The sequence below is a fragment of the Symphalangus syndactylus genome, chromosome 14 (assembly GCF_028878055.3).
Source record: "Symphalangus syndactylus isolate Jambi chromosome 14, NHGRI_mSymSyn1-v2.1_pri, whole genome shotgun sequence".
Taxonomy (NCBI): Eukaryota; Metazoa; Chordata; class Mammalia; order Primates; family Hylobatidae; genus Symphalangus; species Symphalangus syndactylus.
This window is the reverse complement of record NC_072436.2, coordinates 32,499,806-32,511,022: the sequence shown is the minus strand read 5'-3', so window position 1 is coordinate 32,511,022 and position 11,217 is coordinate 32,499,806. Positions and strand designations below refer to the sequence as shown.

General features: G+C 38.0%; 1 pseudogene; it reads left to right on the top strand.

Moving 5' to 3' along the window:
• The first annotated feature begins 7,217 nt into the window (after positions 1-7,217).
• Positions 7,218-7,989, top strand: LOC129462936 (charged multivesicular body protein 4a-like; annotated as a pseudogene).
• Positions 7,990-11,217: the final 3,228 nt, after the last annotated feature.

Below are 11,217 nucleotides of genomic sequence, written 5' to 3'. Positions count from 1 at the left end.
CAATCTGAATAGGAATCTGTAAGTTGGTATTCCTTAGCGTACAAGGTACAATGGTTTTATTTTTTATTAATTTCTCTGAGTGGTTATGAACATGGTGGCAAGTTATAAAATGCCAAGGTTATCAGCCTATGTTCTTGGTTTATCATATTAAGTAAAACAAGAAGTTAAGAAAAAGATTTGTCAAGATCCTTGGCTCTAACTTATGAAGTAACCTACTTTCTACAAAGACTTTCACCAACCTATTTCTCCAATGTATAGTCTTTGTTTTCTTATTGGGCAAAGAGAAGTGCAGGATTTATGAGGCTGATGCTGAAGCAAATTCAAATATAATGCACACCTTTCCGTTTTTGATGTTAGTTCAAAATACAAGAAAACTTAAAGACAACTCTAACAGGTGCCCACGTAAGATAGGCACTATAATTTTCTACCATTCTCCTGTTTCTCTGCTTTGAGATCAATCATTGATAGTAGAGAGGCCTCATTTATGAAGAACACTGCAGAAATGAAACCTTGGAAAGTTTATATGAAGTGAAATGATAAGTGAGATGAGCCTATGGTTTCACTCTTTAAATTAAAACAGATAATTTGAGGAAGTTCGATAATATTTCATGATTTGTGAAAATGTACCTAATTATCATTTTCAAATTTTGTTTTAAAAATATACTTTATGGATATTAGTTTTGCTTTGCACGCCTTCATTTAATAAAATTTTAGTTTTACTTAAAAGATAAAGGCAAAAAGAGGTTTTTTACATAAACATGACTATGACTGAAATGTGGATACTTTATATATGTGCTAATATAAATAAGGTGCTTCTTGTCACTTGCTGGCATCCCTGTATTATTTACTCCAAGCCAAATGTCATCTGAAATCACAGCCCACCAATACTACCTGCTTCAACCACCACTGTCATTTATTGAGCACTACTATATACTAGCACTTCAGTAAGTGCTCTGCATGTATTGTCTTACTTAATACTTAGAACAATCTATGATGAGCATATTGTCCCTATATTGAGAAAAACTAGAATTCAGTGGAGCCAATAAAGATGCTTAAGGCCATTTAAAGAGCAAGATGGCGGAAGAGGACTCTCCAGTACTCAATTTGCCCCCACCCAAAAAAGCCACATCGGCTTGAACAACTATCCACACAGGAAAATACCTTCACAGGAAGTGTGAGATTACAGCACTTGAGTGTAGCACAGAAATAAGAAAAGATGCATAGAGAAGGATAGGAAGAACACTTTTACATTATCCATGTTACCCTCCCCAGACTCCGAGTGGCATAGCTCAGAGAGAAGGTACTCTCTGCTTGGGGATGGAGAGGAAATTGAGCACCAGGCTTTGCCTCAGATCCCAACACTGGGTCTATCCCACAGCCCCAGGCTTCAGGCTGGTATCCACAGAGTCTCCAAGCCTGCCCCACCACCAGAACTGATCTGAATCCCCCTGGCTTTGGACCCACCCCTATCCCAGGCCAACCCCTACAGACTTGGATTCCAAGCTCTTTCCCATGACCAGGTTGGCTCCAGTGGTCTATCCTAACACTTGGGGTGGGGAGGAAGTGACTAAAGTCATTGCCTAAGATGGGTGACAGAGAATGGATATAAACAGGTATGTCTCTGAAGACTGTGCTCTGAACCATTATATAGATTCTTCTGCAGGGATTTCACTTTATAATTGCTACATCTAAGTCATAACTTTATAAAGCATAAAGATGACATGGGGATTTCTATTTATGTTCAGCAGATAAAGAAAATAAGGCTCAAAGGACTCAAGTAGCAAACCCAGAAGTATACAATGTGACAATATTAGAGAAACCATTGCAAGCAACTTCTCCTGATCCCAAGTCTGGGGCTTTCTCACTTGCTCTACCACTCCAGTATACTATTTCCTCTGGTATACAATGCACCGCTCTAAATAGAAGCATCATTCCAATGGGGTTTTCCATTCCCATCACTTTCCATCCCTGACTGAAACCAAAATGCCATTGGTCAAAAAATTTCACAAAATACTGTAACAAATGTGGTGACGGAAGGACCCATTCTTTGTTCTCAAGTTACACAGGTAAAGGGACACATTTAAGAAAATAAAATTTAATGACTGCTATATTGGGTAAACACCAGAAAATGATTGTAAAAGCACAGAGAAAAGGATAATTAGGTTTCCATCTGGCAAGAGCTGACATAAGAGATTACTCTCACAGACTAAGTAAGTTTTCTTTACGAAGAAAGAGTGAAGGGAAATTGAGTAAAGGAAGAATCAGTAAGGTGTGAAATGCTCATAGGTATAATATATGAATAAAACAATGAGTGGTATCAATTTGCTAGCAAAGAGTATAGGAATTTGGGACAATCAAGTAAAAAAAATATGAAAGTATATATTAGAGAACCTAAATCATTTCTTTCTTGTTGTTAACTCAGTGGATGATGGTTATAGAATATACAAATGTCTCTCAGGTGAGAAAATATTCCACATTTCACAATTATAGTATATTGAATTTTCATCAAAATTCAACAGTTTTGTAAAAGAATGAAAAAATTAAAAGGCAGCTATTGCATTTTCACTTTTTATAATTTCATGAAGTTTGTGTTTAGTAATGAACTTGGTGAGTATAGCCCACAAGATTAAAAAAATTGGATTGCCAAGAATATTTTATACACAATAAATAAAATTTCCAGTGATAACAAATGTGTTGTGTACTATTACCTGTTAATCAATCCATTAGGGCAAATGGGCAAATAGAGTATTGAGAAAAGGGAGAATAAACGGGCAGGCATAGGAAAAAATGTGTGGGTTTAATGGAGGCAAAACAATGAGAATGGGAAAAAAAAATCAGTAATTAGGCATGACCTAATTACTGCCCGCTAAGGCAGAACTAATATGAAACATTGGCATGTAATACAACATGTGTTTTCCAGGTCTAGTTTAAGATACTGATCCCTATATGAACATGAAAGTGGGCATTAATTTCCAATGCACAGACAGGAAGTGCCAGTAAAATTACAAATGGTAACACGTTCCATTTAATGAACTTTCACTTTTTAAAAGGTTCCTCACAAAATTAAATAGAGCATTTAAAAAATCTTAGTTCCTCTACTACCGCACTGTCTCCTACTGCAGACATTACTTGTTATCAGGGAAGTGGGGTGTGTGTGTGTGTGTGTGTGCGTGTGCAAAGTCTATTGCATCTAGTTAGCAGTGCTATTTAAATTCAGAAGTATCACACATCATTTAATAATTTACAGTCCATGTGGAAGACTGTATCATGTATTATTTATGGTAGCAAATGCTCAGGGCCACAACAATACAGACTATATTTCTCAAGCTCACATTATTGCCTTTTAGGTCACTTCAGAATAAAAAGTTTTTGAGTTGCCACTTAGGAAAGTCACTATTTATACCAGCCATCCGAAGAAACATCACTGATTAATTGCAATCTCTGGAATGAGGTCAATAATAAAACTAGCAGGGTCTCGGGCAGAGGGGAGGCAGCCAATTATCTCACTAGCAATACTCTTGAGTCATTCACCTTGTCTTTAAGCAGGGCTGAGCCTGAGTCCCTAAGAAAAGAAGTCATGTGTCTAGAGGCCAAGAAGCCACCCTTCCCCCTGCCAAAAAAAAACAGTAATAATTTAGTTCACTGAAGCCTGTGAGGGAGGTCCTACAATCACATCTTCATTTTTGGTGTAGGCAACATAATGAGTGTGGGGTAACACAGAGATGCCACTCTCCACTTCAGGACTGAACTGCTTTTTCTACAAGATTCTGGAGATGTTGGCAGCATAAAAATGTCAACCAAGTCCCTCTCTGGTAACTATACTTTGCAAAAGAAAGCTGACTTGGCCAGGGTTACGCCACCTTCATGAGAAGCAGCCTACAACCACTGATGGGTCAATGTAGGAATTAAAGGGCTTGCCTCCCTTGCTTTAAGTAAAGAATTTTGTAGGAGTGTTCCACTCCAGAATTCCCCACAGAACCATCTGAAGGATTTGTGGTGACTTCATCACGGTTCAACATCCCTCTTCTCTGTCCTGCTTCTTTCATTTGCCTACTGTTGTTGATCCCAGACGCATTCCTTACTTAATATTTTTTTCACACAAATCTCAGCTTCAGATTTTTCTTAGAGAAATTTAACTTAGATAGGTGATGCCAAAAATCACTGAGGAAGCCTACTTGAAAGCACAAATTTGGAGCTAGATTAACCACCATACTGCAAGCAACGAAAACTCCATCACTGGCAGAATGTGTAACACTGTTAGTGCCTTGCATGCTCTGGTAGTGTAATCATTAAGCTTTCCATTGTGCTAAAGTAATATTGGGCATATACACTAATGGTGGCATATTTCAGGGGTTTAAGAAATTCTGGGGAAGTAATTATCATTAGGAAAGTAGAGTTGAATGGTTCTTACTAGGACTTACGATGTATTCGATAAAGAAAAGGCTAAGGGTAGTCACCAATTAAAAGCTAAGAGCGAAAACTAGAGGGCCTCCTTGGTTGGTTCTACTGAAATTCTCTTTTACTGCAGTTGACGAGCAGACAAAACACAGAATCAAGCCCAGGATTTAAGAATAATAGTAGCAGCAAAACTATCAAGAGGGTTGAATTCTCAAACTTGGAATGAATGCCTACCTTACTAAAACCAGGGTTCTGATTAGGTAAATTGGGACTCAAAGGCATATTATAGGGTTATCTGGGTAAATGCAGTTCAAACTATTGAATGCTCAGATACTTGTGAAGACTCTAGGACCATATTAAAGGCCCATTACTCTCTGTAAATTGCTAGAGTGCCTTTTTTGCTTGAAATCAATGTATAGGTTGCTGTTTTGTAAGAAACTATAAACCCCCATTAGAATTTACCCACACTAACACCCTTCAGTCTGCAAGTTCAATAACTGAAACTAAATTAGAAGATAACCAAGCTGGAAGGTGCAGGGTGTACCATAAGCAGGAGATTATACCTAGAATTTGCTGCTGGGCTCAGCCAACATTTCCTGTTAGAATTAGGGTTAGATACTGAGGAGGCTGGATTAAGGAGAGAAGACAAGAGAATACAAAATTGAAAGAAGAGTTTGTGGATATGAGAGCACTCTCTCAGAATACAGGATTTAACATCTTGGCAATGTGCAAGGAAATGAAATTGACATACTGTTTTTGGAAGTTTGAGAAAGGTGATACCCAAAGTAAAATTGAAATGCCAAAACTGATATGGCATAAAATGGAAACAATGGAAGTAGGAATGTTGGTATGGATAAACAACATAAGACTGGAAAACTCACCAGTTGAGTATATCCCATGAGAGGGACTAGAGAATACTCATTTTACCCCAGTGCTGATGAAAAGTATGCACACATTCCTGAGAAGCTCAGTGGCCATTTTCTACATTCTCATACTGATGATAAGAAATGCTACTCAAACATTTGGAGCATAATTGGCAATAAAGATGATTGTGAAAAACAGGAAACAAGTGGTAGATAGAAGGCTGACTGATCATAATAATTAGGATTATTTGAGAGGTAACTGGAGAAGATCTGATATAATCTGATAAATATTTGAGAGGCCTATAAAGATGCTTAAAAATACTTAAAGTTCCTAGAAACTGGTTCTCAACCAGGAAAAAGTTTTCTAAGTTGGACAATGTCTAGGAATATTGTTGGCTGTCACTTTGGCAGAATGATGCTGCTGGCATCAGAATAGTAGAGGCCAAAGTTGCTGCTAAGCATCACACAATACACAGAATAGCCCCCACAAGAAAGAAATATGCAAACAATAATATCCATGTATCTAAGGTTGAGAAACCCCTAGGTAGGGATGAGGTGGATAGAATCAAAGAAGTCAAATATAGTTATTCAGGGGCTAAAGGCAACCATACGCAAACAAGTCACAATTTCTGAATTAATTTCCATTTAGGGACAGTTTTTCAGATCCAGTACCAATTGACTACAGTAGACAATGAGTATTTGGGGGGAACGATGTTACAATAATTCCCATAGTACTTCCTCAAATGGATCTATTGCTGATATGATTTGACTGTGTCTCCACCCAAATCTCACCTTGAATTGTAATAACCCCCATGTTTCAAGGGTGAAACCAGTTGGAGATAATTGAATAATGAGGGGGGCAGTTTCCCCCATACCGTTCTTGTGACAGTGAATAAGTCTCAGGAGCTCTGATGGTTTTATAAATGGGAGTTCACCTTCCCAAGCTCTCTTGCCTGCTGCCACGTAAGATGTGACTTTGCTCTTCATTTGCCTTCTGTCATGATTGCGAAGCCTCCTCAGCCATGTGGAACTGTGAGCCCATTAAACCTCTCTCCTTTATAAATTACCCAGTCTTGGGTATATCTTTATTAGCAGTATTGAGAACAGTATAATACAATTGCCACTTACTTAGGGAAGGGCATACTGGGAAACAGAAATACACAAACATTTTGAGGATGACTGGACACAGAAATTAGGTTGATACTCTATTCAGGGTCCAAAATAATCTTTAGGATCCCTAATGGGAAAAACATAAGGGAACAGATAATAAACGAAGTTGTGACACATGCTGAGGCCCTCAGTGTGTCTGCTCTATCCACAAACTTAACTGGCAGTTATTTTTCCATTTACACAAAAGTATATTGAAAATGAACTATAAAAAATTTGGTAGAACTCAAAAATTTGTCATTGTCCTGTATAACAGCTGCTGTAGAAATGGAAGCTGTGTAACTGCCTCTCTTCATTGCCAGTCAGATGGCAAATCAGAAGCAATATTCTATCCTGGAGGGAATAGTGAAAATTATATCTACCTGTAAAGCATAAGGGAAGCTTCTGGCCAAGATGGTGTAGGAGAAACTTTACATGTGACGCAAACTCAAAATGGGGGGGAAATGATATGAAACAACAATCTTCAAAACAAGATATATCAGGAAACAAAGAACAGTGTTCCCTGAGATATGGGAAATAAAAGAGAGAGCCCTAAAATTGTCCAAGGGCATTGCCTTAAGAGAGTTTCCAGGACACAGCACAAGAAAACAGAATCTAAAAAGAGTCTGGCAGACTCTCTGAGTTGAGAATATGGAAGTGGAATCCAGGGAAACCAAGGAGGATAGACTTTGTAACAGAAAGAAAGAGGAGCATGGAGAGATAATTCTAGTGATATTCAGAGAGAGAAGTCCATAGACCTGCAGAGGGTCCTTCTTGAGTATTGGGCAGAATAATGATCAACACAAGGCAGAACTGTGGAGGATGCCCAGAAGCAGAGGCCAGAGAGGCAAGCTTGCCATGAGTGGTCCCAGCAAACTCTTGAGGAAGGAGCAGAAGAGGAGTTAAACCCATGAAGAAACAATATAGAAACTGAAGGAGACAGAGGAGATGGTAATCAAGAAACAGGAGTTTCTGGAGCAGATTCAACATGAATTGTTCATTAGCAGCATTAAGAACAGACTATCAAAGAACCATGGTTCCAAGAATAAGAGAGCTGCTCTGCAGGCTTTACAGGGGAAGAAAAGATGGGAACAGCAGCTGGCACAAACTGATGGAACATTATCCACCCTAGAGTTTCAGCATGAAGCCATTGAGAATGCCACTACCAATGCAAAAATGCTTTGTACCTTGTAGTTAGCTGCCTGAGGCATGAAGAAGGCCTACCAGGACCTGGACATTGGCAAGGTAGATGAACTGATGGATGACATCACAGAATAGCAGGAGGTGGCCCAGCAGATCTCAGATGCCATTTCTTGAGCTGTGGGTTTTGGAGAAGATGTGGGTGATCATGAACTGTTGGAGGAACTAAAGAAGCTGGAGGAGGAATTGGCCCAAGAATGGTTAAATGTGGGGCAACAAGGAGGAAGCAAACCCCAGTCAAATGGCTAGTGTATCCTCTGCACTATCTGCCTTCCTGGGAGGCTCAGCTCCCAAAGCAGATGAAGACAAAGAAGCACTAAAGCAGTGGTCCCGTGGGAATCCTGATAAGTCTGGGCTGGTCTTGTTGTTCCCATTTCCTTAAGTGCCAAGTGCTGAACAAAAGGAGCATGACTTTTGGAGGAAATCCTGCTGAGGCTGGTGGTATGACCTTCCCTGACAAAAGTCTCTGTTGCCTTTTCAGCCCTGGCTCAATTCTGAAGAAGAAACTTGCTGTAGGAAGAAGACCTGAGCTCCCTTCTATTTAAAAGCAGTTGCAATATAAACATATGCATAAAAGAAAATACCTGAGACCTTGGAAAGAGCCACCAGGAAAGACAGAGGGAACAGTATCCAATACTCATATATGGTGCCCATCACCCAGAATTGCAAACTTTATATTCCTTGGGATACTGAATAAACTAATCAGAAGCTTTCTAAGTAGTAACACAGCCAGTAATGGATCTTAAAAATTAAACTCAAAAGGATCAAATGTCTTCCAAATAACTATATCCCAAAACAAATCACAAAAATATTTATAGGAATATAAAAATATCCATCACCCAAAGACATAACATTTCAAATTTCTGACATTAAAAGAATGCTAGGCATGCCAAACGATAGAAAAATGTGATACATAAGAAGCAGAAAATTATTATATCAACATCAACCTACAACAGACACAATTATTCAGATTGGTAGACACTATGAAAGGTAAAATGCATACCTAGAGGAAGACCTTGTAAACTCACTCCTCCCTATCCCTGTCTTTAAAAAGAGAGGAAAAAAGATAGAAGGATGTATGTCTAGGACAGTTTCACCTAGACATTACGGGAGGTACTAGTGGTACTATCCTTATTGAGTCTTTTCATGGTCTCACGCATCTAGTCTCATAAAAAGAGGTCAGATCCAATATTTCACTTCAGGCTTTGTAGGGGCAAAAGGGAACTTTTTTGCTTTCTGAAGGTTTGCTAACAAAAGTAGATCAATAGAAAGGTATATAAAGTTTATTAATGTGTACCCATATGCATAGAGGGGTCACACAAAATATTAACTGGAAGAGGAACCAGACGTTTGATGTTTAAGTATTCTCCCCGTAGGAGAGAGATCCACGGATCTGGGAGGTGGAAGGCAAATTTCATGGGGAGAGGTAGAGCTGCACAAAAACAAAGTTTGTCTTAATATACAAAGCTCCTCAGGTAATCTTTTGGAGCTTCCCTTAGGATAGATGAAAAGTCTTTCTGGCATAGCGATGACTCCCAGTCTCTTTTCTTCTATGGTTGATCTTTCCTGATTATTCAATAGGATCCTAAGGGAGGTGATTTAAGGCAATTGCATCTATTTTGGAAAGAATCTTTCTTGATCAGATAGGAAAATTCCAGAGAGTCCCTCTCTATCAGGAGAACACGACAAGTCTGTAGCACCTTGATTCTGAGGCAGCTTCCAAGGCCTCCCAGCATGTCAAAATGCCAGTTATGAGGGTATCACTTTCTGAGCCCCAACTGCTTAAATGTAGAAGCAGGACAATCAAACCTATTGGTCAGCTTTGGTTTTTGTCCACTAATGAATAACTAGTCTAGGAATACAATCTGTATCATTCTTCCCAAATTATTTGCCACCGTAGTCCGTATACTTAGCCTGGGATAGCTGATGGCAGATTACTTATTTGCAATGCTTTTAGAAATTTTTAAGACTGCTGTCCAAATACACACTAATTATAACACAACTTTGTCTAATTCTATATATTTATGTATATTATACATATATGTGTGTGTATGTATGTGTGTATATATATATATACATATATATATATATACATATATATATATATATATCTCCCACATTACTGTTAGAGTCTGCTTATTAGAATCTTCTGCACTTTCTTGAAATAGACTGAAATTTGTTTCTTTGTCTACCCTAGAGCTATTAGTGGCTAGCCAGGGTAACACTGGAAGTGGTTCTCACTGGGTATTTTATACCTAAAATTCTTCATGGTTACTATGGTCTCTGGGTTTTAACACATACCTAAATAAGAATGCAGTTCTCAAAAAAAAAAATGAACATAAATATAGAAAAAAATGACAAATAATTATCTGTATTTGGAATTAGCTAAATGACACATTTTGCATCTCTGCATTTAGACATTTTCAGATACCATCAGATTATAGCAGTCTAAAAATGAGAAGCAACTTGCTCAGAAGAAACGTGAGGTTCTGAAGACATAAAATACAAAGAAAAAAGCCATTCTATTGTAGAGTTAAAGAGGTCAAAATTTAACACTTTCATTCTTCAGGTTAGAAAATAATTAAAATGACCAATTGAAAGTAATGCACCCAACCAGCACAGGCTGGAAATCAGCAGTCTTTTTCTCAGTCTAGTTTAACTTTATCCTTACCTGTGTGGCTTATTCTTGTATGGCTCCCAGCCTTTATTTATTGTATGGACTTATTCTCATATAGCTCCTGGGCCTTTATTTATTGTATGGACCTGTAGTACTTTTCCTCTTTTCAAGTAATTACTTTATAATTTCACCAAACTTAAATTCCATTTGAATTTTTACCTCTTCCAAGAAGTCATTCACCATCATTTCATCCCAGTCCCATACTTATTGCTTGTTTCTCTGAGTTCTTCTTTGTAGCATTAGGCAATTAATTACTCTCTAGCTGTGACATCTAGCTACATTTATCTCCATGTCTAAGGAGAAGTCTTTATCTCGAATTCCCTTCCTTAACCTCCCATAGCTAAGATTCTCCGAAATTAAAATTTTAAATGTCAACAAAGGTTACTGGTCCAGTGATACAATTTTTTTGGATCTCCTTGTCATTCGTACCCATTTTTAATTTTTAAATTTTCGGTTTCTTTTCCTCTACCTGTAATTATTCAAGGCTCTTCTTCCTTTGTCTGTACCTAAAATGAATATATTCTTGAATAAAACATGCACAGAAAATGGGGATAGTTTATTACTGCAGCATAATTCTGCTTTCCTGACTGGTATAGTAGTTGTGAACGTCTCATTCAGTAATGAAGAATATAGAAGTTGACATCTATTAGAGAGACTACAGGGGGGATCTCTAATACCTGTTATTGGAATAAAAAGAGTAAATCAATTTTTAAAGTAACTATTTGATTACAAAGTGCACTCGAGTGTAGACGATGTAAGATTGGTTTAAGCAGATCTTTCTCAATTATTGGAAAAACAGTTCCTGCTAATGCTCGGCTTTTAAGATATCTTAATATCAAGGGGCCTGAGCAAATTTGTCATCCACTTGATTAACAAATGAGATGACAATGCCTTTCATCTGCTATGTGGTGACCAAGAAATCTTAAGTATCAA